The sequence below is a fragment of the Triturus cristatus genome, chromosome 3_1, assembly GCF_964204655.1.
Source record: "Triturus cristatus chromosome 3_1, aTriCri1.1, whole genome shotgun sequence".
Classification (NCBI taxonomy): domain Eukaryota; kingdom Metazoa; phylum Chordata; class Amphibia; order Caudata; family Salamandridae; genus Triturus; species Triturus cristatus.
The window spans coordinates 535,311,528-535,332,610 of NC_140583.1; positions in this window are offsets into that span (position 1 = coordinate 535,311,528).

A 21,083-nucleotide genomic window follows, 5' to 3' on the forward strand; every position below is an offset into this window, starting at 1 on the left:
CCTCGTGACAGGAACCAAAACAAAAGAAAAGGGCGACTGGGATCAGTCCAGTGTTCAGTTCACACTATTGTCAGGAGAAAAAGGGGTGAGGAGTCACACGGTGCTCTACAGCCTAAGGCTAGGTGTCGGAACGTGAGGGAGAGGGTACGGTGAGAAGCGACTCCTAAACGTGGATTTCACTGCCTTTTCCTTATCCCCCAAGCAGAGATACGAGCGCGTACCTGTTGGTGCCACGCTTCTCCAGAAATGTAGCGGGGTGGGTCACAGGGTCGTTGGCCTCCTGGCTCCGGCGCCACATGGTTCTCCACTCGGCTACCTCCTCCGGTGTTCCTCTTGCAATCAGCAGTCTCCCCCGCTCTCTCTCTCGTCTCGCTTTCTTCCTCCTCTGGGCTCGTACCTTCGTTCCTCTCAGTTCTTCCGGGATTTGAACTCCTCCTGTCGTCTTCGTCATCAGGGTGGGCGGGGCCGGCCGCCAATTCCGCCCAGTTAAAGAAACACGGGCCGCTTTGTTCACTCTGGCTCAGGGCGATGGGTTCCGATTTCCAAGTGTCCGTGTGCTGAAGAAACAGAGGGGAGAGGTAATTGTTCCCGCAGTCACTTGTTAGAGGGGGGGGTCTCAGTACCTTCTAGGGGGTTCTCTTCGTCACACTAGTTTTCAGAAATGTGTGGGTTTGGTAGGTTTCCCAAGATGGCCACCAAGCCCGGGGCCAAAAACCCAGGTGACTCCCCATGCAAAACGAGGTTGTTTTGTGATAGGTCATTTTGATGTCTCCTCAATACATTTTGGACCCTTGCCTATTGTGGGTACTTGGACCACCCACATGAGTGAGGTACCATTTTTATTGCGAGACCTGGGGAAATACAGGGTGGAAGGAAATGTGTGGATCCACGCAGATTCCAGAACTTTCCCACACAGAAATCTTAGAAAAAAGGGATTTTTAAAGCTAAATTTGATGTTTGCAGGGGATTCTGGGTAGGCAAATGTTGGGGGACCCACGCAAGCCATACCTTCTTGGACTCCCCCGGGTGTCTAGTTTTCAGAAATATGTGGGTTTGGTAGGTTTCCCAAGATGGCCGCTGAGCCCGGGGCCAAAAACTCAAGTGACTCCCCCCTTGCAAAACTAGGTGCTTTCAAAATAGGTCATTTTGATGTCTCCACAATACGCTTTGGGCCCATCCCTGCCGTGGGTACTTGGCCCATCAACACAAGTGAGGTGCCATTTCTAGTGGGAGACTTGGGGAAATGCTGGGTGGTAGGAAATGTGTTTCTTTCTGAAGCATGACAATTTTAGCACAGTAATGCAAGGTAGGTTTTTTGTAGCTGTAATGTACACCTTAGCAGTAAGACAAAAAAGACAAATATTACTGTACAACCATCTATTCCTCAAGCACACACACATGCTGGTTGGATTTGGCATGAGGGTGAGTGATGGTTTGGTATATACAATTGTATTAACAAGAGATTTCACAAAAATGAAATGCACTGTTAATAACTGAAAGGACGAGAAACTGAACAATTGACTTACAGCTCGTGAGCTGCAAAGCCACAACAAGGCACCAAACTCTTTACAGACCATTCATACACCTTTCATACGTGTGACACATGCAAAGCCATTCACACCGCCAGCCGTGGGTCCATCACATTGCAACACTCATATCTGCAGACAGTGCTATTCAAGCGCCCATCACTTTCACACGCCTACATGCCTGACACTGCAACCACACCAGATGATGGATTGCGTGGACTGGGGTTTGGCTACCAGTGTGTGTAGTGACCAGCAGCAAGTCACTACTCACACACCGCCAGCCAAGCACCAGTTCACAGACACCACCAGCCAAGCGCCAGTCCATTCACACAACCAGCCAAGCGTCAGCCTAAGCACACTGCCAGCCAAGTGCCAGTCCATTCACACCACCAGCCAAGTGCCAGCCTACGCTCACCACCAGCCAAGCACCAGTCCACTCACACCGCCAGCCAATCGCCAGTCCACGCACACCGCCAGCCAAGCGCCAGTCCATTCACACCAACAGCCAAGCGCCAGCCCAAGCACACCACCAGCCAAGACTCAGCCTTCGCACACTGCCAGCTAAGCGCCAGTCTATTCACACCACCAGCCAAGTGCCAGCTCACGCATACCACAAGCCAAGCACTAGTCCACGCACACTGCCAGCTAAGCGCCAGTTCACGCACACTGCCAGCAAGTTGCCCCAAAGGACTGTGGTAAATGTAGTGGCGACGGCGGGTACGCCTATGCCACGATGTGTAAAAAGAACAGTATGTGTTGCGTTAGCCATCCCTGGACACGTGTTTCGAGGTAGTTGGCTCTCGTCAGCAGGGAGCAGGTCAGTGTAAAGGGGTGCCGTGTGGACTGCCAAAATGTAATTAAAAACAGGTCAAGTACCTCTCATGGCGCGCAGGTGCAGATCCAAGGCTCGTCAGCCCGTTGGCTCAAGGGAGCCGTAATAAATTGTGCAAAAGTTGGTCGCACACTGCTCGTCACACCAGCAAGTTGCCCCAAAGGACTGTGGTAAATGTAGTGGCGACAGCGGGTACGCCTATGCCACGATGTGTAAAAAGAACAGTATGTGTTGCGTTAGCCATCCCTGGACACGTGTTTCGAGGTAGTTGCCTCTCGTCAGCAGGGAGCAGGTCAGTGTAAAGGGGTGCCGTGTGGACTGCCAAAATGTAATTAAAAACAGGTCAAGTACCTCTCATGGCGCGCAGGTGCAGATCCAAGGCTCGTCAGCCCGTTGGCTCAAGGGAGCCGTAATAAATTGTGCAAAAGTTGGTCACACACTGCTCGTCACACCAGCAAGTTGCCCCAAAGGACTGTGGTAAATGTAGTGGCGACGGCGGGTACGCCTATGCCACGATGTGTAAAAAGAACAGTATGTGTTGCGTTAGCCATCCCTGGACACGTGTTTCGAGGTAGTTGCCTCTCGTCAGCAAGGAGCAGGTCAGTGTAAAGGGGTGCCGTGTGGACTGCCAAAATGTAATTAAAAACAGGTCAAGTACCTCTCATGGCGCGCAGGTGCAGATCCAAGGCTCGTCCGCACGTTGGCTCAAGGGAGCCATAATAAATTGTGCAAAAGTTGGTCGCACACTGCTCGTCACACCAGCAAGTTGCCCCAAAGGACTGTGGTAAATGTAGTGGCGACGGCGGGTACGCCTATGCCACGGTGTGTAAAAAGAACAGTATGTGTTGCGTTAGCCATCCCTGGACACGTGTTTCGAGGTAGTTGCCTCTCGTCAGCAGGGAGCAGGTCAGTGTAAAGGGGTGCCGTGTGGACTGCCAAAATGTAATTAAAAACAGGTCAAGTACCTCTCATGGCACGCAGGTCCAGATCCAAGGCTCGTCAGCCCGTTGGCTCAAGGGAGCCGTAATAAATTGTGCAAAAGTTGGTCGCACACTGCTCGTCACACCAGCAAGTTGCCCCAAAGGACTGTGGTAAATGTAGTGGCGACGGCGGGTACGCCTATGCCACGATGTGTAAAAAGAACAGTATGTGTTGCGTTAGCCATCCCTGGACACGTGTTTCGAGGTAGTTGCCTCTCGTCAGCAGGGAGCAGGTCAGTGTAAAGGGGTGCCGTGTGGACTGCCAAAATGTAATTAAAAACAGGTCAAGTACCTCTCATGGTGCGCAGGTGCAGATCCAAGGCTCGTCAGCCCATTGGCTCAAGGGAGCCGTAATAAATTGTGCAAAAGTTGGTCGCACACTGCTCGTCACACCAGTTAGTTGCCCCAAAGGACTGTGGTAAATGTAGTGGCGACGGCGGGTACGCCTATGCCACGATGTGTAAAAAGAACAGTATGTGTTGCGTTAGCCATCCCTGGACACGTGTTTGAGGTAGTTGCCTCTCGTCAGCAGGGAGCAGGTCAGTGTAAAGGGGTGCCGTGTGGACTGCCAAAATGTAATTAAAAACAGGTCAAGTACCTCTCATGGCGCGCAGGTGCAGATCCAAGGCTCGTCAGCCCGTTGGCTCAAGGGAGCCGTAATAAATTGCGCAAAAGTTGGTCGCACACTGCTCGTCACACCAGCAAGTTGCCCCAAAGGACTGTGGTAAATGTAGTGGCGACGGCGGGTACGCCTATGCCACGATGTGTAAAAAGAACAGTATGTGTTGCGTTAGCCATCCCTGGACACGTGTTTCGAGGTAGTTGCCTCTCGTCAGCAGGGAGCAGGTCAGTGTAAAGGGGTGCCGTGTGGACTGCCAAAATGTAATTAAAAACAGGTCAAGTACCTCTCATGCCGCGCAGGTGGAGATCCAAGGCTCGTCAGCCCGTTGGCTCAAGGGAGCCGTAATAAATTGTGCAAAAGTTGGTCGCACACTGCTCGTCACACCAGCAAGTTGCCCCAAAGGACTGTGGTATATCTAGTGGCGACGGTGGGTACGCCTATGCCACGATGTGTAAAAAGAACAGTATGTGTTGCGTTAGCCATCCCTGGACACGTGTTTCGAGGTAGTTGCCTCTCGTCAGCAGGGAGCAGGTCAGTGTAAAGGGGTGCCGTGTGGACTGCCAAAATGTAATTAAAAACAGGTCAAGTACCTCTCATGGCGCGCAGGTGCAGATCCAAGGCTCGTCAGCCCGTTGGCTCAAGGGAGCCGTAATAAATTGTGCAAAAGTTGGTCGCACACTGCTCGTCACACCAGCAAGTTGCCCCAAAGGACTGTGGTAAATGTAGTGGCGACGGCGGGTACGCCTATGCCACGATGTTTAAAAAGAACAGTATGTGTTGCGTTAGCCATCCCTGGACACGTGTTTCGAGGTAGTTGCCTCTCATCAGCGGGGAGCAGGTCAGTGTAAAGGGGTGCCGTGTGGACTGCCAAAATATAATTAAAAACAGGTCAAGTACCTCTCATGGCGCGCAGGTGCAGATCCAAGGCTCGTCAGCCCGTTGGCTCAAGGGAGCCGTAATAAATTGTGCACAAGTTGGTCGCACACTGCTCGTCACACCAGCAAGTTGCCCCAAAGGACTGTGGTAAATGTAGTGGCGATGGCGGGTACGCCTATGCCACGATGTGTAAAAAGAACAGTATGTGTTGCGTTAGCCATCCCTGGACACGTGTTTCGAGGTAGTTGCCTCTCGTCAGCAGGGAGCAGGTCAGTGTAAAGGGGTGCCGTGTGGACTGCCAAAATGTAATTAAAAACAGGTCAAGTACCTGCAGGTGCAGATCCAAGGCTCGTCAGCCCGTTGGCTCAAGGGAGCCGTAATAAATTGTGCAAAAGTTGGTCGCACACTGCTCGTCACACCAGCAAGTTGCCCCAAAGGACTGTGGTAAATGTAGTGGCGACGGCTGGTACGCCTATGCCACGATGTGTAAAAAGAACAGTATGTGTTGCGTTAGCCATCCCTGGACACGTGTTTCGAGGTAGTTGCCTCTCGTCAGCAGGGAGCAGGTCAGTGTAAAGGGGTGCCGTGTGGACTGCCAAAATGTAATTAACAACAGGTCAAGTACCTCTCATGGCGCGCAGGTGCAGATCCAAGGCTCGTCAGCCCGTTGGCTCAAGGGAGCCGTAATAAATTGTGCAAAAGTTGGTCGCACACTGCTCGCCACACCAGCAAGTTGCCCCAAAGGACTGTGGTAAATGTAGTGGCAACGGCGGGTACGCCTATGCCACGATGTGTAAAAAGAACAGTATGTGTTGCGTTAGCCATCCCTGGACACGTGTTTCGAGGTAGTTGCCTCTCGTCAGCAGGGAGCAGGTCAGTGTAAAGGGGTGCCGTGTGGACTGGCAAAATGTAATTAAAAACAGGTCAAGTACCTCTCATGGCGCGCAGGTGCAGATCCAAGGCTCGTCAGCCCGTTGGCTCAAGAGAGCCGTAATAAATTGTGCAAAAGTTGGTCGCACACTGCTCGTCACACCAGCAAGTTGCCCCAAAGGACTGTGGTAAATGTAGTGGCGACGGCGGGTACGCCTATGCCACGATGTGTAAAAAGAACAGTATGTGTTGCGTTAGCCATCCCTGGACACGTGTTTCGAGGTAGTTGCCTCTCGTCAGCAGGGAGCAGGTCAGTGTAAAGGGGTGCCGTGTGGACTGCCAAAATGTAATTAAAAACAGGTCAAGTACCTCTCATGGCGCGCAGGTCCAGATCCAAGGCTCGTCAGCCCGTTGGCTCAAGGGAGCCGTAATAAATTGTGCAAAAGTTGGTCGCACACTGCTCGTCACACCAGCAAGTTGCCCCAAAGGACTGTGGTAAATGTAGTGGCGACGGCGGGTACGCCTATGCCACGATGTGTAAAAAGAACAGTATGTGTTGCGTTAGCCATCCCTGGACACGTGTTTCGAGGTAGTTGCCTCTCGTCAGCAGGGAGCAGGTCAGTGTAAAGGGGTGCCGTGTGGACTGCCAAAATGTAATTAAAAACAGGTCAAGTACCTCTCATGGCGCGCAGGTGCAGATCCAAGGCTCGTCAGCCCGTTGGCTTAAGGGAGCCGTAATAAATTGTGCAAAAGTTGGTCGCACACTGCTCGTCACACCAGCAAGTTGCCCCAAAGGACTGTGGTAAATGTAGTGGCAACGGCGGGTACGCCTATGCCACGATGTGTAAAAAGAACAGTATGTGTTGCGTTAGCCATCCCTGGACACGTGTTTCGAGGTAGTTGCCTCTCGTCAGCAGGGAGCAGGTCAGTGTAAAGGGGTGCCGTGTGGACTGCCAAAATGTAATTAAAAACAGGTCAAGTACCTCTCATGGCGCGCAGGTCCAGATCCAAGGCTCGTCAGCCCGTTGGCTCAAGGGAGCCGTAATAAATTGTGCAAAAGTTGGTCGCACACTGCTCGTCACAACAGCAAGTTGCCCCAAAGGACTGTGGTAAATGTAGTGGCGACGGCGGGTACGCCTATGCCACGATGTGTAAAAAGAACAGTATGTGTTGCGTTAGCCATCCCTGGACACGTGTTTCGAGGTAGTTGCCTCTCGTCAGCAGGGAGCAGGGCAGTGTAAAGGGGTGCCGTGTGGACTGCCAAAATGTAATTAAAAACAGGTCAAGTACCTCTCATGGCGCGCAGGTGCAGATCCAAGGCTCGTGAGCCCGTTGGCTCAAGGGAGCCGTAATAAATTGTGCAAAAGTTGGTCGCACACTGCTCGTCACACCAGCAAGTTGCCCCAAAGGACTGTGGTAAATGTAGTGGCGACGGCGGGTACGCCTATGCCACGATGTGTAAAAAGAACAGTATGTGTTGCGTTAGCCATCCCTGGACACGTGTTTCGAGGTAGTTGCCTCTCGTCAGCAGGGAGCAGGTCAGTGTAAAGGGGTGCCGTGTGGACTGCCAAAATGTAATTAAAAACAGGTCAAGTACCTCTCATGGCGCGCAGGTGGAGATCCAAGGCTCGTCAGCCCGTTGGCTCAAGGGAGCCGTAATAAATTGTGCAAAAGTTGGTCGCACACTGCTCGTCACACCAGCAAGTTGGCCCAAAGGACTGTGGTAAATGTAGTGGCGACGGCGGGTACGCCTATGCCACGATGTGTAAAAAGAACAGTATGTGTTGCGTTAGCCATCCCTGGACACGTGTTTCGAGGTAGTTGCCTCTCGTCAGCAGGGAGCAGGTCAGTGTAAAGGGGTGCCGTGTGGACTGCCAAAATGTAATTAAAAACAGGTCAAGTACCTCTCATGGCGCGCAGGTGCAGATCCAAGGCTCGTCAGCCCTTTGGCTCAAGGGAGCCGTAATAAATTGTGCAAAAGTTGGTCGCACACTGCTCGTCACACCAGCAAGTTGCCCCAAAGGACTGTGGTAAATGTAGTGGCGACGGCTGGTACGCCTATGCCACGATGTGTAAAAAGAACAGTATGTGTTGCGTTAGCCATCCCTGGACACGTGTTTCGAGGTAGTTGCCTCTCGTCAGCAGGGAGCAGGTCAGTGTAAAGGGGTGCCGTGTGGACTGCCAAAATGTAATTAACAACAGGTCAAGTACCTCTCATGGCGCGCAGGTGCAGATCCAAGGCTCGTCAGCCCGTTGGCTCAAGGGAGCCGTAATAAATTGTGCAAAAGTTGGTCGCACACTGCTCGCCACACCAGCAAGTTGCCCCAAAGGACTGTGGTAAATGTAGTGGCGACGGCGGGTACGCCTATGCCACGATGTGTAAAAAGAACAGTATGTGTTGCGTTAGCCATCCCTGGACACGTGTTTCGAGGTAGTTGCCTCTCGTCAGCAGGGAGCAGGTCAGTGTAAAGGGGTGCCGTGTGGACTGCCAAAATGTAATTAAAAACAGGTCAAGTACCTCTCATGGCGCGCAGGTGCAGATCCAAGGCTCGTCAGCCCGTTGGCTCAAGGGAGCCGTAATAAATTGTGCAAAAGTTGGTCACACACTGCTCGTCACACCAGCAAGTTGCCCCAAAGGACTGTGGTAAATGTAGTGGCGACGGCGGGTACGCCTATGCCACGATGTGTAAAAAGAACAGTATGTGTTGCGTTAGCCATCCCTGGACACGTGTTTCGAGGTAGTTGCCTCTCGTCAGCAAGGAGCAGGTCAGTGTAAAGGGGTGCCGTGTGGACTGCCAAAATGTAATTAAAAACAGGTCAAGTACCTCTCATGGCGCGCAGGTGCAGATCCAAGGCTCGTCCGCACGTTGGCTCAAGGGAGCCATAATAAATTGTGCAAAAGTTGGTCGCACACTGCTCGTCACACCAGCAAGTTGCCCCAAAGGACTGTGGTAAATGTAGTGGCGACGGCGGGTACGCCTATGCCACGGTGTGTAAAAAGAACAGTATGTGTTGCGTTAGCCATCCCTGGACACGTGTTTCGAGGTAGTTGCCTCTCGTCAGCAGGGAGCAGGTCAGTGTAAAGGGGTGCCGTGTGGACTGCCAAAATGTAATTAAAAACAGGTCAAGTACCTCTCATGGCACGCAGGTCCAGATCCAAGGCTCGTCAGCCCGTTGGCTCAAGGGAGCCGTAATAAATTGTGCAAAAGTTGGTCGCACACTGCTCGTCACACCAGCAAGTTGCCCCAAAGGACTGTGGTAAATGTAGTGGCGACGGCGGGTACGCCTATGCCACGATGTGTAAAAAGAACAGTATGTGTTGCGTTAGCCATCCCTGGACACGTGTTTCGAGGTAGTTGCCTCTCGTCAGCAGGGAGCAGGTCAGTGTAAAGGGGTGCCGTGTGGACTGCCAAAATGTAATTAAAAACAGGTCAAGTACCTCTCATGGTGCGCAGGTGCAGATCCAAGGCTCGTCAGCCCATTGGCTCAAGGGAGCCGTAATAAATTGTGCAAAAGTTGGTCGCACACTGCTCGTCACACCAGTTAGTTGCCCCAAAGGACTGTGGTAAATGTAGTGGCGACGGCGGGTACGCCTATGCCACGATGTGTAAAAAGAACAGTATGTGTTGCGTTAGCCATCCCTGGACACGTGTTTGAGGTAGTTGCCTCTCGTCAGCAGGGAGCAGGTCAGTGTAAAGGGGTGCCGTGTGGACTGCCAAAATGTAATTAAAAACAGGTCAAGTACCTCTCATGGCGCGCAGGTGCAGATCCAAGGCTCGTCAGCCCGTTGGCTCAAGGGAGCCGTAATAAATTGCGCAAAAGTTGGTCGCACACTGCTCGTCACACCAGCAAGTTGCCCCAAAGGACTGTGGTAAATGTAGTGGCGACGGCGGGTACGCCTATGCCACGATGTGTAAAAAGAACAGTATGTGTTGCGTTAGCCATCCCTGGACACGTGTTTCGAGGTAGTTGCCTCTCGTCAGCAGGGAGCAGGTCAGTGTAAAGGGGTGCCGTGTGGACTGCCAAAATGTAATTAAAAACAGGTCAAGTACCTCTCATGCCGCGCAGGTGGAGATCCAAGGCTCGTCAGCCCGTTGGCTCAAGGGAGCCGTAATAAATTGTGCAAAAGTTGGTCGCACACTGCTCGTCACACCAGCAAGTTGCCCCAAAGGACTGTGGTATATCTAGTGGCGACGGTGGGTACGCCTATGCCACGATGTGTAAAAAGAACAGTATGTGTTGCGTTAGCCATCCCTGGACACGTGTTTCGAGGTAGTTGCCTCTCGTCAGCAGGGAGCAGGTCAGTGTAAAGGGGTGCCGTGTGGACTGCCAAAATGTAATTAAAAACAGGTCAAGTACCTCTCATGGCGCGCAGGTGCAGATCCAAGGCTCGTCAGCCCGTTGGCTCAAGGGAGCCGTAATAAATTGTGCAAAAGTTGGTCGCACACTGCTCGTCACACCAGCAAGTTGCCCCAAAGGACTGTGGTAAATGTAGTGGCGACGGCGGGTACGCCTATGCCACGATGTTTAAAAAGAACAGTATGTGTTGCGTTAGCCATCCCTGGACACGTGTTTCGAGGTAGTTGCCTCTCATCAGCGGGGAGCAGGTCAGTGTAAAGGGGTGCCGTGTGGACTGCCAAAATATAATTAAAAACAGGTCAAGTACCTCTCATGGCGCGCAGGTGCAGATCCAAGGCTCGTCAGCCCGTTGGCTCAAGGGAGCCGTAATAAATTGTGCACAAGTTGGTCGCACACTGCTCGTCACACCAGCAAGTTGCCCCAAAGGACTGTGGTAAATGTAGTGGCGATGGCGGGTACGCCTATGCCACGATGTGTAAAAAGAACAGTATGTGTTGCGTTAGCCATCCCTGGACACGTGTTTCGAGGTAGTTGCCTCTCGTCAGCAGGGAGCAGGTCAGTGTAAAGGGGTGCCGTGTGGACTGCCAAAATGTAATTAAAAACAGGTCAAGTACCTGCAGGTGCAGATCCAAGGCTCGTCAGCCCGTTGGCTCAAGGGAGCCGTAATAAATTGTGCAAAAGTTGGTCGCACACTGCTCGTCACACCAGCAAGTTGCCCCAAAGGACTGTGGTAAATGTAGTGGCGACGGCTGGTACGCCTATGCCACGATGTGTAAAAAGAACAGTATGTGTTGCGTTAGCCATCCCTGGACACGTGTTTCGAGGTAGTTGCCTCTCGTCAGCAGGGAGCAGGTCAGTGTAAAGGGGTGCCGTGTGGACTGCCAAAATGTAATTAACAACAGGTCAAGTACCTCTCATGGCGCGCAGGTGCAGATCCAAGGCTCGTCAGCCCGTTGGCTCAAGGGAGCCGTAATAAATTGTGCAAAAGTTGGTCGCACACTGCTCGCCACACCAGCAAGTTGCCCCAAAGGACTGTGGTAAATGTAGTGGCAACGGCGGGTACGCCTATGCCACGATGTGTAAAAAGAACAGTATGTGTTGCGTTAGCCATCCCTGGACACGTGTTTCGAGGTAGTTGCCTCTCGTCAGCAGGGAGCAGGTCAGTGTAAAGGGGTGCCGTGTGGACTGGCAAAATGTAATTAAAAACAGGTCAAGTACCTCTCATGGCGCGCAGGTGCAGATCCAAGGCTCGTCAGCCCGTTGGCTCAAGAGAGCCGTAATAAATTGTGCAAAAGTTGGTCGCACACTGCTCGTCACACCAGCAAGTTGCCCCAAAGGACTGTGGTAAATGTAGTGGCGACGGCGGGTACGCCTATGCCACGATGTGTAAAAAGAACAGTATGTGTTGCGTTAGCCATCCCTGGACACGTGTTTCGAGGTAGTTGCCTCTCGTCAGCAGGGAGCAGGTCAGTGTAAAGGGGTGCCGTGTGGACTGCCAAAATGTAATTAAAAACAGGTCAAGTACCTCTCATGGCGCGCAGGTCCAGATCCAAGGCTCGTCAGCCCGTTGGCTCAAGGGAGCCGTAATAAATTGTGCAAAAGTTGGTCGCACACTGCTCGTCACACCAGCAAGTTGCCCCAAAGGACTGTGGTAAATGTAGTGGCGACGGCGGGTACGCCTATGCCACGATGTGTAAAAAGAACAGTATGTGTTGCGTTAGCCATCCCTGGACACGTGTTTCGAGGTAGTTGCCTCTCGTCAGCAGGGAGCAGGTCAGTGTAAAGGGGTGCCGTGTGGACTGCCAAAATGTAATTAAAAACAGGTCAAGTACCTCTCATGGCGCGCAGGTGCAGATCCAAGGCTCGTCAGCCCGTTGGCTTAAGGGAGCCGTAATAAATTGTGCAAAAGTTGGTCGCACACTGCTCGTCACACCAGCAAGTTGCCCCAAAGGACTGTGGTAAATGTAGTGGCAACGGCGGGTACGCCTATGCCACGATGTGTAAAAAGAACAGTATGTGTTGCGTTAGCCATCCCTGGACACGTGTTTCGAGGTAGTTGCCTCTCGTCAGCAGGGAGCAGGTCAGTGTAAAGGGGTGCCGTGTGGACTGCCAAAATGTAATTAAAAACAGGTCAAGTACCTCTCATGGCGCGCAGGTCCAGATCCAAGGCTCGTCAGCCCGTTGGCTCAAGGGAGCCGTAATAAATTGTGCAAAAGTTGGTCGCACACTGCTCGTCACAACAGCAAGTTGCCCCAAAGGACTGTGGTAAATGTAGTGGCGACGGCGGGTACGCCTATGCCACGATGTGTAAAAAGAACAGTATGTGTTGCGTTAGCCATCCCTGGACACGTGTTTCGAGGTAGTTGCCTCTCGTCAGCAGGGAGCAGGGCAGTGTAAAGGGGTGCCGTGTGGACTGCCAAAATGTAATTAAAAACAGGTCAAGTACCTCTCATGGCGCGCAGGTGCAGATCCAAGGCTCGTGAGCCCGTTGGCTCAAGGGAGCCGTAATAAATTGTGCAAAAGTTGGTCGCACACTGCTCGTCACACCAGCAAGTTGCCCCAAAGGACTGTGGTAAATGTAGTGGCGACGGCGGGTACGCCTATGCCACGATGTGTAAAAAGAACAGTATGTGTTGCGTTAGCCATCCCTGGACACGTGTTTCGAGGTAGTTGCCTCTCGTCAGCAGGGAGCAGGTCAGTGTAAAGGGGTGCCGTGTGGACTGCCAAAATGTAATTAAAAACAGGTCAAGTACCTCTCATGGCGCGCAGGTGGAGATCCAAGGCTCGTCAGCCCGTTGGCTCAAGGGAGCCGTAATAAATTGTGCAAAAGTTGGTCGCACACTGCTCGTCACACCAGCAAGTTGGCCCAAAGGACTGTGGTAAATGTAGTGGCGACGGCGGGTACGCCTATGCCACGATGTGTAAAAAGAACAGTATGTGTTGCGTTAGCCATCCCTGGACACGTGTTTCGAGGTAGTTGCCTCTCGTCAGCAGGGAGCAGGTCAGTGTAAAGGGGTGCCGTGTGGACTGCCAAAATGTAATTAAAAACAGGTCAAGTACCTCTCATGGCGCGCAGGTGCAGATCCAAGGCTCGTCAGCCCTTTGGCTCAAGGGAGCCGTAATAAATTGTGCAAAAGTTGGTCGCACACTGCTCGTCACACCAGCAAGTTGCCCCAAAGGACTGTGGTAAATGTAGTGGCGACGGCTGGTACGCCTATGCCACGATGTGTAAAAAGAACAGTATGTGTTGCGTTAGCCATCCCTGGACACGTGTTTCGAGGTAGTTGCCTCTCGTCAGCAGGGAGCAGGTCAGTGTAAAGGGGTGCCGTGTGGACTGCCAAAATGTAATTAACAACAGGTCAAGTACCTCTCATGGCGCGCAGGTGCAGATCCAAGGCTCGTCAGCCCGTTGGCTCAAGGGAGCCGTAATAAATTGTGCAAAAGTTGGTCGCACACTGCTCGCCACACCAGCAAGTTGCCCCAAAGGACTGTGGTAAATGTAGTGGCGACGGCGGGTACGCCTATGCCACGATGTGTAAAAAGAACAGTATGTGTTGCGTTAGCCATCCCTGGACACGTGTTTCGAGGTAGTTGCCTCTCGTCAGCAGGGAGCAGGTCAGTGTAAAGGGGTGCCGTGTGGACTGCCAAAATGTAATTAAAAACAGGTCAAGTACCTCTCATGGCGCGCAGGTGCAGATCCAAGGCTCGTCAGCCCGTTGGCTCAAGGGAGCCGTAATAAATTGTGCAAAAGTTGGTCGCACACTGCTCGTCACACCAGCAAGTTGCCCCAAAGGACTGTGGTAAATGTAGTGGCGACGGCTGGTACGCCTATGCCACGATGTGTAAAAAGAACAGTATGTGTTGCGTTAGCCATCCCTGGACACGTGTTTCGAGGTAGTTGCCTCTCGTCAGCAGGGAGCAGGGCAGTGTAAAGGGGTGCCGTGTGGACTGCCAAAATGTAATTAAAAACAGGTCAAGTACCTCTCATGGCGCGCAGGTGCAGATCCAAGGCTCGTGAGCCCGTTGGCTCAAGGGAGCCGTAATAAATTGTGCAAAAGTTGGTCGCACACTGCTCGTCACACCAGCAAGTTGCCCCAAAGGACTGTGGTAAATGTAGTGGCGACGGCGGGTACGCCTATGCCACGATGTGTAAAAAGAACAGTATGTGTTGCGTTAGCCATCCCTGGACACGTGTTTCGAGGTAGTTGCCTCTCGTCAGCAGGGAGCAGGTCAGTGTAAAGGGGTGCCGTGTGGACTGCCAAAATGTAATTAAAAACAGGTCAAGTACCTCTCATGGCGCGCAGGTGGAGATCCAAGGCTCGTCAGCCCGTTGGCTCAAGGGAGCCGTAATAAATTGTGCAAAAGTTGGTCGCACACTGCTCGTCACACCAGCAAGTTGGCCCAAAGGACTGTGGTAAATGTAGTGGCGACGGCGGGTACGCCTATGCCACGATGTGTAAAAAGAACAGTATGTGTTGCGTTAGCCATCCCTGGACACGTGTTTCGAGGTAGTTGCCTCTCGTCAGCAGGGAGCAGGTCAGTGTAAAGGGGTGCCGTGTGGACTGCCAAAATGTAATTAAAAACAGGTCAAGTACCTCTCATGGCGCGCAGGTGCAGATCCAAGGCTCGTCAGCCCGTTGGCTCAAGGGAGCCGTAATAAATTGTGCAAAAGTTGGTCGCACACTGCTCGTCACACCAGCAAGTTGCCCCAAAGGACTGTGGTAAATGTAGTGGCGACGGCTGGTACGCCTATGCCACGATGTGTAAAAAGAAAAGTATGTGTTGCGTTAGCCATCCCTGGACACGTGTTTCGAGGTAGTTGCCTCTCGTCAGCAGGGAGCAGGTCAGTGTAAAGGGGTGCCGTGTGGACTGCCAAAATGTAATTAACAACAGGTCAAGTACCTCTCATGGCGCGCAGGTGCAGATCCAAGGCTCGTCAGCCCGTTGGCTCAAGGGAGCCGTAATAAATTGTGCAAAAGTTGGTCGCACACTGCTCGCCACACCAGCAAGTTGCCCCAAAGGACTGTGGTAAATGTAGTGGCGGCGGCGGGTACGCCTATGCCACGATGTGTAAAAAGAACAGTAAGTGTTGCGTTAGCCATCCCTGGACACGTGTTTCGAGGTAGTTGCCTCTCGTCAGCAGGGAGCAGGTCAGTGTAAAGGGGTGCCGTGTGGACTGCCAAAATGTAATTAAAAACAGGTCAAGTACCTCTCATGGTGCGCAGGTGCAGATCCAAGGCTCGTCAGCCCGTTGGCTCAAGGGAGCCGTAATAAATTGTGCAAAAGTTGGTCGCACACTGCTCGTCACACCAGCAAGTTGCCCCAAAGGTCTGTGGTAAATGTAGTGGCGATGGCGGGTACGCCTATGCCACGATGTGTAAAAAGAACAGTATGTGTTGCGTTAGCCATCCCTGGACACGTGTTTCGAAGTAGTTGCCTCTCATCAGCGGGGAGCAGGTCAGTGTAAAGGGGTGCCGTGTGGACTGCCAAAATATAATTAAAAACAGGTCAAGTACCTCTCATGGCGCGCAGGTGCAGATCCAAGGCTCGTCAGCCCATTGGCTCAAGGGAGCCGTAATAAATTGTGCAAAAATTGGTCGCACACTGCTCGTCACACCAGCAAGTTGCCCCAAAGGACTGTGGTAAATGTAGTGGCGACGGCGGGTACGCCTATGCCACGATGTGTAAAAAGAACAGTATGTGTTGCGTTAGCCATCCCTGGACACGTGTTTCGAGGTAGTTGCCTCTCGTCAGCAGGGAGCAGGTCAGTGTAAAGGGGTGCCGTGTGGACTGCCAAAATGTAATTAAAAACAGGTCAAGTACCTCTCATGGCGCGCAGGTGCAGATCCAAGGCTCGTCAGCCCGTTGGCTCAAGGGAGCCGTAATAAATTGTGCAAAAGTTGGTCGCACACTGCTCGTCACACCAGCAAGTTGCCCCAAAGGACTGTGGTAAATGTAGTGGCGACGGCTGGTACGCCTATGCCACGATGTGTAAAAAGAACAGTATGTGTTGCGTTAGCCATCCCTGGACACGTGTTTCGAGGTAGTTGCCTCTCGTCAGCAGGGAGCAGGTCAGTGTAAAGGGGTGCCGTGTGGACTGCCAAAATGTAATTAACAACAGGTCAAGTACCTCTCATGGCGCGCAGGTGCAGATCCAAGGCTCGTCAGCCCGTTGGCTCAAGGGAGCCGTAATAAATTGTGCAAAAGTTGGTCGCACACTGCTCGCCACACCAGCAAGTTGCCCCAAAGGACTGTGGTAAATGTAGTGGCGACGGCGGGTACGCCTATGCCACGATGTGTAAAAAGAACAGTATGTGTTGCGTTAGCCATCCCTGGACACGTGTTTCGAGGTAGTTGCCTCTGGTCAGCAGGGAGCAGGTCAGTGTAAAGGGGTGCCGTGTGGACTGCCAAAATGTAATTAAAAACAGGTCAAGTACCTCTCATGGCGCGCAAGTGCAGATCCAAGGCTCATCAGCCCGTTGGCTCAAGGGAGCCGTAATAAATTGTGCAAAAGTTCGTCGCACACTGCTCGTCACACCAGCAAGTTGCCCCAAAGGACTGTGGTAAATGTAGTGGCGACGGCGGGTACGCCTATGCCACTATGTGTAAAAAGAACAGTATGTGTTGCGTTAGCCATCCCTGGACACGTGTTTCGAGGTAGTTGCCTCTCGTCAGCAGGGAGCAGGTCAGTGTAAAGGGGTGCCGTGTGGACTGTCAAAATGTAATTAAAAACAGGTCAAGTACCTCTCATGGCGCGCAGGTGCAGATCCAAGGCTCGTCAGCCCGTTGGCTCAAGGGAGCCGTAATAAATTGTGCAAAAGTTGGTCGCACACTGCTCGTCACACCAGCAAGTTGCCCCAAAGGACTGTGGTAAATGTAGTGGCGACGGCGGGTACGCCTATGCCACGATGTGTAAAAAGAACAGTATGTGTTGCGTTAGCCATCCCTGGACACGTGTTTCGAGGTAGTTGCCTCTCGTCAGCAGGGAGCAGGTCAGTGTAAAGGGGTGCCGTGTGGACTGCCAAAATGTAATTAAAAACAGGTCAAGTACCTCTCATGGCGCGCAGGTGCAGATCCAAGGCTCGTCAGCCCGTTGGCTCAAGGGAGCCGTAATAAATTGTGCAAAAGTTGGTCGCACACTGCTCGTCACACCAGCAAGTTGCCCCAAAGGACTGTGGTAAATCTAGTGGCGACGGCGGGTACGCCTATGCCACGATGTGTAAAAAGAACCGTATGTGTTGCGTTAGCCATCCCTGGACACGTGTTTCGAGGTAGTTGCCTCTCGTCAGCAGGGAGCAGGTCAGTGTAAAGGGGTGCCGTGTGGACTGCCAAAATGTAATTAAAAACAGGTCAAGTACCTCTCATGGCGCGCAGGTGCAGATCCAAGGCTCGTCAGCCCGTTGGCTCAAGGGAGCCGTAATAAATTGTGCACAAGTTGGTCGCACACTGCTCGTCACACCAGCAAGTTGCCCCAAAGGACTGTGGTAAATGTAGTGGCGACGGCGGGTACGCCTATGCCACGATGTGTAAAAAGAACAGTATGTGTTGCGTTAGCCATCCCTGGACACGTGTTTCGAGGTAGTTGCCTCTCGTCAGCAGGGAGCAGGTCAGTGTAAAGGGGTGCCGTGTGGACTGCCAAAATGTAATTAAAAACAGGTCAAGTACCTCTCATGGCGCACAGGTGCAGATCCAAGGCTCGTCAGCCCGTTGGCTCAAGGGAGCTGTAATAAATTGTGCAAAAGTTGGTCGCACACTGCTCGTCACACCAGCAAGTTGCCCCAAAGGACTGTGGTAAATGTAGTGGCGACGGCGGGTACGCCTATGCCACGATGTGTAAAAAGAACAGTATGTGTTGCGTTAGCCATCCCTGGGCACGTGTTTCGAGACTCACGACTCATGACTGCCGAAAATGTAGCTGTTGCCATCAAGGGACTAGTAGACCAATATGAAGACAATGATGGCTTCCTTAGCAAGCCCATCAAAAAAGTTAAACCCAAGAACGTCTTCATCTCTTTTAGATTTGTGGGAGTCCACCGGGTAGCTGTAGAGTGTGGCCTGAGGCTGGCACTGTTGTTCCTCAAAAACTGTTTGGCATACACATTAGTCTGCTCAACAATCTCTGCCAAAAATACATTGTCCATAAACAACTGAAAAGAATGTATAGGCAAAACGTTTTCAGTATCCACTCTACACCCTGGAACACCAGTAAAGTCTGGCAATGTTGGCTGCACCATGTCTGGGGCAACCCAGAGGTCAGCACTTCCAATGGGAGGCCTTGCAGCCCTAGGCTGCAGGCCAGAAGCCTCTTGCTGCACTTTTGGCACATCAATGTCCTCCTCTAAGATAGGCACTTCATCCGCACTAAGAGTGGCTTCATCATCCGATGATTCCTCGTGGACAGACAACTCACTGCCAGAATCTTCCACTGCCCCCACTGCCTCCTCTGCAGAGTCAGTCTCTGAACCATGGTCAGAGGAAGACTCAAAAAGCAAACCAACAACCTGCTGAGCAGTAATCCTGCTGCTAGCCATAGTCCTTACAAAGAAAGGAGACTTTACAAACAAGTCAACGACAACAAACAATGCAAAATAAGCAATTAACAAAGGGTGGCTTTAGCACCAAGATCTATATACTCAAAGACAATGACTCACTTGCCAAAGATAGCTACACTCACCAGCACCTACTCTGCAGAGATACAGAAAAAAGCAACGATATCCCACTAGAAAGAAGAAACAAAACTAATTACTCACAAGAAAAACAAAATACACATCGAGCTCAAATGCAAAAAGTATTTGCAATCCAAAAACAGAAACCAAATATACGGCTATTATTACACCATTTGTAAAAAACACATTCCTGCAGGGAAATGAAACACATTACAAAAAAAGACTCTTACCAAACCCATGCAACACACAAACAGCAGAACCACCAGTAACGAAATGGCAACCTGGAACAGTCTAAAGAGCAAAAGCCTTGAACTACAACAAAAAGGGAGAAATAAAGCACTACAATTAATATTAACAAGAAACAAAACAATTAACATTATAACACGCTATGCCTTTACCCAAATGGTCAATCTGCCAAATGGGCCTTCAAATAGGGCTGAGAATAATGAGGGGGTGATCTGGCCCAAGGGCTCGGGTGAGGTTGTCTGCCAGGCCAATCTGTCCCCCAGGTAGGGCAGAAAAAAGCAGACAGAAATGTGCCCGACTTGCAAGGGAAATAAATCCCTCGTGCATCTAGGGTTTTCTGCCTCCCCCCCTCCCGCCTAGGGCAGAAAGGCCAAAAAATGAGGCAGATCTGTCCCCAGGAGGGGCAGAAAAAACATTAACCAACTTTTACCCCCTTGGACACAACCATATCACTTCCATTACACACAAAACAAAATCCCTGGTGCCTAGTGGGATTTTCTGCCCTCCCCCTTGGGGGCAGAAAGGCCAACAAAATGGGCTGAGCCGCCCCCGGGGGGGGGGGGCAGAAAAAACATACACAAAATATAAGCCCCCTGGGAGCAGCTCTTGCCCAAGGGGTCGCTTCCATTTAAAGAAAAATAAAGTCCCTGTTGTCTAGTGGGGTTTTCTGTCCCCCCTCCCAAGGGGATAAACATACCAGAAATATCTGCCTCCTAGAAGCAACGCTTGCCCAAGGGCTAACTTCATTTCAATTAAAAAAAAGTCCCTGGTGTCTAGTGGGGTTTTCCTGGTGGCAGAAAGGCCAAAAAACAGGCTGATATGCCCCCGGGGGGCAGTGGGGGAGGCAGAATAAACATGTAAAAAAAATATCTGCCCCCTGGAAATGATCCTTGCCCAAGGGTTGTTTCCACTTTAATTTTTAAAAAGGCCCTGGTGTTTAGTGGGGTTTTTTGACACCCCCCCCCCCGGGCCGATCTGACAGAAAAGTCTAAAAAATAATGTGCCCCTGAAGGAACCGACACTTGCCCAAGGGGTCGCTTCGTTTAAATAAAAAAGAAATCCCTGGTGCCTAGTGGGGGCATTCCTGCTGCACAATTCCGACGCCATGCGCGATCGTGCAGCAGAAATGCCCTGCATTGAGACATCAGGGGAGAGGAAAAACTCTTTCCTTTCCCCCAATGCCTCAATGTATCCCAATTTCCCCCCATCCCCACCTCACCGGAGCAAGGAAACTGACCTGTTTCCTGCTGGACGCCTGGAAGCAAATGGTTTCCAGTGCGTCTGCCTGCTCCTGATGACGTTGGCGCGCGCTGTGCGCGCTGACGTCATGGGATTGCCTGGGGGGGTCATGGGGGCATCGGAAACTCTTCCGCTGCCATCCCCCTTTATGGGGCTAGATGGGCTGCCTATGCGGGGAGTTCCAGCGCTTCCCCCATGGGTGGGTGCCAGGTTCCGTCATCAGCACACGCCCACCATGGCTCATGACTGAACCGCTCTGTCATGAGCACCGAAGGGTTTAAATTGTGAATAGTAAGCATAGAACTAGCAACATGAATAGGAATATGTTGTGAAACCTCTCTCAAAATTGAACCACAGGGCTCATTGGCGGTGCGTGCAAGCTGTTTCATCTAATTTATATTGTCCCTAATCTAAATCTCCACTGCAGAGGCAGAGTGGTTATGCTCTGTGGTTTTCTCAACAGTGTCCCCCAGAGTAACTGCTCTGCCTGTGCAATGGGATGACTAATATTGCACATAACTCCAATGACTCCTGGGTGCAGTTAGTCTATCCTTGCACTATAGGTAGTCTGCGTGATTCAGAAGTCTATTTCACTTTGCAGATGACACATGTTTTGCTTCTCTTCTTGATGACATTGTTAATATGTCTGAAAAGGAATGGAAAGAATTTTTTTAGATTGAGGTTTAGTTTTGAAAAGTGTTTACACTGTGGAGAGATTGAGATTAGTTATTAATGAGAAAATAAAAATTCAATCTGAAAATGGGTTTTAAAAAATAAAATATTTGCATGAATGTTGCAAAATGTTTTGCACTTTGGGTTGTAAACTTCGTAGATACCTGTAAAAGGATACAAAAAGATTATAGGTTT